Source organism: Aegilops tauschii, chromosome 2, assembly GCF_002575655.3.
Source record: "Aegilops tauschii subsp. strangulata cultivar AL8/78 chromosome 2, Aet v6.0, whole genome shotgun sequence".
Classification (NCBI taxonomy): Eukaryota; Viridiplantae; Streptophyta; class Magnoliopsida; order Poales; family Poaceae; genus Aegilops; species Aegilops tauschii.
The window spans coordinates 592,030,572-592,036,571 of NC_053036.3; positions in this window are offsets into that span (position 1 = coordinate 592,030,572).

The window sequence follows — 6,000 nt, forward strand, 5'->3', positions numbered from 1 at the left end:
GGGATGCAAGCTTCGCAATAGAAATATTAGGGTCAGAGCAATAAGAGAAAAGGGTAGGGAAGGTCACCGAGAGAGGTGAATCTCCACACCACCAATCAAGCCAAAACCGAATCGAGGAACCGTCCCCAACAACAAACTTAACGAAAGATTGAAAAACAGGTCTAACTTTGACCAGAGACTTCCAAAACTGAGAGCCACCACGTGGCAGAGCAAACATCGGGCTCGAGGACGGGAAATATTTAGCCTTAAGGATCGACAGCCAAAGGGGTTGATCCTCAGCGCTCATAATCTTCCACCACCATTTAATCATCAAGCATTGATTCATGATGTTATTAAGAATTCCTAACCCCCCAAGGTTTTTGGGCCTGCACATCAATTTCCATTTGACGAAGCGATATTTGCGACGATTGTCCGCAGCATTCCAGTAAAACGCCCCACGGTGTTTGTCAAAACCAGCATGAATCCCAGCCGACAAGAGAAAGAAGCCCATAAGGAACATGGGGAGGGAGGAGAGGCAAGCATTAATTAGAGCCACTTTACCAGCATTCGTATTATATCTACCCCGCCAGGGAAGGACCCTGTTTCCCACCTTTGTGACTACCGGGGCAAAATCTTTGGCATGGAGCACATCCGGGGAAATAGGCAAACCCAAGTACTTGAACGGATAGGAGCCCAGCTTACAGTTAAGAAGGTGGGTCACTCGCGCGACTTCTGATTCGTCCACACCAGTCACAACTACTTCGCTCTTGGCAAAGTTAATCTTAAGCCCCGACATAGCCTCGGAGCATAGTAAAATAAATTTGAGGTGGGCAAGGTAGGCCTCATTCAACTCGACCAGAATAATAGTGTCGTCCGCATATTGGAGATGGGTGAGACCATGGGGAATGAGATTAGAACACACCGGAGTAATGTGCCCACTAGTGGCTGCCCTAGAGAGTAGGCGAGATAAAGCATCTGCAACAAAATTGAATAAAATGGGAGAGGCAGGATCGCCTTGCCTCAGGCCCCTACCGTTGGCAAAGAATTTGCTAACCTGACCATTAACATTGATGGCAGTGTGGCCTCCCGAGACCAACTGCAGAATCCTATGGACGAGGGGCTCCTCGAACCCTTTGGCCAATAAAACTCTACGGAGAAAATGCCAACTCACCGAGTCATAGGCCTTCTCAAAGTCTAATTTTAGAATCACCGCTTTCGACTTGCGAATCTTAAGGTCATGAACGATTTCATGCAAACAGAGAACCCCGTCCTGAATGAAACGACCCTTAATGAAAGCCGGCTGAAAAGGGCTAATGGTACGGTGGGCAATGGGGGAGAGACGAGTGGCTAACTCTTTAGCCGGAAACTTGGCGAAGTTATTAATAAGGGCAATCGGCCTAAATTGCGAGATCAAATCCGCGTCCTTGACTTTAGGAATAAGGGTAATGACAACGTAATTAAGGCGAGAGATGTCCACTGTACCCAACCAGAACCCTTGGATGATCGTACAAATGAGAGGCCGCAACTGCGGCCAGAATTTTTTGAAGAAGGGGATCGAAAAACCATCAGGGCTGGAAGCAGCATTCGGGTTAGCCGAGCTAATCGCCTGCCAAATCTCTTCATCAGATAAGGGGACCATCAGGCCCAAATTTTCGCCCGGAGAGATCTTAGACCCCTCATCCCAGAAGTCAGGGCAAAGGCCAAGCCCAGGGTCCGGCTTAGAGCCGAGTAGATTGGAATATAAGCTAACAATGTGATTCATAATGAGGGATTGGTCAGAAATTCTAACGCCGTCAATCAACATAGTGTCAATGAAACATCTGCGGCGTCTGCCATTCGCGATCGCAAAGAAGTAAGCTGTCATAGCATCCCCTTTCAAGGTCCAGTTAAGGGCACCTCGTTGGCGCCAGTAAATTTCTGACTGTTGGTGTAGCAACACCAAAGCGTCTTCCAGGGAGTAGCGAGTAGCCCACTGAGAGGCGGAGAGCCCAGATGTGTCAGCAGATTGGTCCAAATCCCGGATTTGAGATTCGAGGGATTCCTTGTCTCTACGCAACTCGGCCGCCCTATTCCAAGACCACCCCCTTAAGAATTTACGCAACTCATAAGACACCTTGTGCCAATCATCCATGGGACCAAAGGAGCGATGAGGATAAGAAAGAAGATTAGTAATCTTAGAAACCATCATGTCACAAAAGCCCTCAACAACAAGCCAAGAAGCATCAAACTGGAAACGGGAGGGAGAAACAAGAGAAAGGATACCAGCATCCAGGATCAAGGGAACATGATCAGAGCCCACCGCAGGCCTAGCCTTAAGCAGCGCGCGGGGAAACAGCGAGTCCCACTGAACAGAAACAAAAACCCTGTCCAGCACCGACCGGACAGGCGAGGATTGATGGTTAGACCAGGTGAAACGCAACCCCAACCCTAGGGAGCTCACGCAGCGCGCAGTTACTAATGAAACCATTAAAAGCATTGGCAAGAGGCCAGGAGAAATTAGGATTATTCTTGTCGGCCGGAGAACGTAACAAATTGAAATCACCCCCAATTAGAAGAGGAATATTACATGCTTCAATCTTAATCGATAGTTCGTCCAAAAAGAGAGGAGCAAGCGTGTGATCCGCAGGGCCATATACCACCATAAATTCCCACAAAGTGTTCAGCTGACGATGATGAACCACACAACTAGCCCAAAAGATGCCATGATCAAAAGCAATGAAATCAAGAACGTCCCGCTTGGACCCAATCAAGATTCCCCCGGAATGACCCGAGGTGGGGAGAAAGTGCCAATCAAACCTATCCATCCCAGCTATCGCAGAGAGTTCAGAAGGGGAAAATGATTCCTTAAACGTTTCGACCAGCCCTAAAATGTCAATATGTTCACCACAAACCAAGTCATGAATCTGGTCACGGCGCCCCCTAGCACCGAAACCACGAATATTCCAGAATAAAGCTCTCATTTGAAGGAAAGGTTTTTAATACGGAGACTCGATCTGCACGGAGCCCCACAAGGCTTAGATCGCTTGGGACGCCCAACCTTAGCAAGGGCCGGGGGGGGCAGACGACTGGCCACAGCCATTTGTCGCCTCCAACCCCCCGGCTTGGCCCTGAGCACCAGCAGGACCAGCACCTTTCGCGGCCTCAACGGCCTTAGCAATGGCAGCCTGGGTTGCCTCATTGGCCCTAATGACAGAAAGAAGGTGAGAGGGGGAGCCCATCCCCGGTATAGCAGCCACCCCAATATCAGACATGATATGCAACAAATGATCATCTGACAGAGCTGGTAAAACAAGGCGAACAGGAGAGGCAGGAAGAGATGGTTGGGCAGACGAACCTGAAGGAGGGAGATCCCTGGCCGCGGCACGCCGTTCCGCCCGCACCGCCACCGAAACGCCAGGATCGCGCACACGCCGGCCCTTCCGCGCCGTGGACGCCGGAGAATGTAGCACAGGGGAGCACCGGATCGGCGACGCCGGCCCTGGGCCAGACCCCGAGGCGGAGCCCAGATCCTTGTCCAGATGACGAGCCAGACCCGCCGCCGAAAGCTTGGAAGTGGAGGAGGCCCGACTCTTAGCCGAGAATTTCCGGACCGAAGACTTCTTCTTCTTTTTAGATGAGGGCTCGGTGGAGCGCAAGGGGGAAGCGGGAAGATCCTCGATCCCAGAGAAGGAAGTAGACTGCGGGCGAGTAGTCACATTGGAGCAAACACCAGAGAAGGGGGTTCCCTTACCAACACCAGCGTCACGAGAAGCCAAGTCCTTCTTCTGAGGATTAGGAGCAGGGGCATTATCCTTGAGCAGCTCGCGTTCATCCGGATCCAACTTATCCCATTCAGATTGTGTAAAACGCGGATCAGTACCTCCACTTGGGTTATGCCCCCCAGCCGAACCATCCCCCTGCGTGTCATCTTGGTCCGAAGGCTTGCAAGGAGGAGGCGGAGGTGGAGGTGGAGCACGGGGTTCAGCACCCTCCACCCGAACCCGAAGTCGCACACCCTCAGGAGAAGGGAAGACATCCACGGAACCATGAACGCAGACGGGGTCGATGCACCAAACATTGAGACGAACCGGGCCAACCTTGCCCAGGGATTCCGAATCCACTTCCACGGGCTTGCCAATGAGCTTACCAAATGCCATCATGAACTCCACAGATCGAAGCCCAACTGGCACGTCGTCAACTAGCACCCAGATCTTGCTAAGCGGGCCCACCGCCTTGGCACCACAAGTAGCCGCTTTGACAGATACCACAAGCTGGTTGAGGGGGAGGGTAAAACTGGTGCACGAGGAGATCATCCGTAGACAGTCCTTGGAGGGGAAAACCACTGCGAATTCATACTCTGAAAGCTGGCGCACCTGCCAATCCCAGCCACCATCGTCCCATATTTTCAAACCATCCAGGAGGGTCTGCGGAGAGATCAGCTGACCGCACACCGTGATGATGGCCGCGTTAGAGAGGGACGACGCAGCCATCACCACAGGAACATCAGCATCCAGAGCGAAGAAAGAACATCCAGGAATACCCACGCCAAACTGAATGAAAGAGGGGTTCTTGGTACGGTTACGGCAGTCGACAGTAAGATGGCCATCAGAGCGACAGATGAGGCAGAAGGGTGGGTTAGTGCATCTAGATTGGAAGTGGTTCGGGCAGTGGCAAGCAAAGCAAGTCAGGGTCGGTGAAGGGCCCGAGGAAGCAGGGTGCTGGCGAGGAGGGGGAGGCGGCGGCAGGATGCCATCGCCACGGACCGCAGAAGGGGCACCCGAAGCAGAGGGAGGGGGCGGCGATCCCCGGCCCGCGAGGAGGAAGAGCCAGGTCCGAAGCGCGGCCCCGAGCGAGAGGCAGCGCCTGCCGCAAACGAGCGAGGAGGAGGCCGGGGCGGAGGGACCGGGCCCCTGGCCGGAGCGGGGCGCGGCGCCGACGAGGAGGAACCACCGCCAGCCGAAGCAGCAGCGGCCTCCCACGGATCCAGCCCAGAACTAGGGACCGCCGCCCCAGATCTGGCCACGGAGCGCTCCGGCCCCGCCTCCCAATCCTCCCGCTCACACGGCAGCACGCGCACCGCCCGCTCAGATTCGAGCTTGGAACGCAGCTCCGCCTCATAGGCCAGATCGACACCATCGCCCGGCGAAGCTTCACGGGCCCGCTTGCTACCCGAAAGGGCCTCGGAGGAGGAACCCCGAGACTTGTCCATGGCGGTCACCTCAGCGAAGGAGAGGAGTAGAGGGGGTGGGGAGGGAGCGGATCTGGAAAACTGGCGGATAGGGCGACGCAACCTGCGGATATTGGCGGCGGAAGCAGGAAACCCTAGGAGGGGGGGGGAAGCGCCGCGACGCACCCATAAATAGCCACAACAGGCCAGGCCAGAGAGGGCCGAATGGGCCGGAACGGGACCGCAGGCCCGGGAAGGGGGCGGACGCAGAGCAGTGGCCACAACCAGCTGCCCCGGGCCCACAGACGATAGGGGGGAAGACTCGAGGGACGACAGAGCCGGGGGCCCGGGCGGCCCAACCCGAATCGAACCAGGCGCCGCCAGGCCCACGAGCTCACCAAGGCCCATCTCGACCACAGAGCAGACCGGATCTAGGGTTTGTCCACCACCCGCCCCCGCACAAACCGGCGCGACCGCCGCCGCCGCCACCGGCCCAGGCCGGAGAGGAGGAGGACGAACAGGACTAGCGACCGGAGATGCCACATCACCCAAATCCACCAACACAGCGGTCGGGGAAGGACCGAGGAGACCACACTCAGGGGAAGGAGCCGGGTCCCGGCCCGCACGCCGCCATTGCCGGCCAACGCACCACCACCACGACGACCCAGAGGGAAACGACACCGGCCGGCCCCGGCCACTCGGAGCAAATTTCCGGGCGCGGCCAGGCGCCGGCACGGGCGGCACCACCGAAACCACCGCCGACGAAGCACACTCCTCCGAATCAGAATCCGACTCCACCGAGTCGCCCAGCGCCCAGAAACGCGAACCGGGGAAGGACGCCGCCGAAGAGGACCAGGGAGAGCCATCCCGACCCA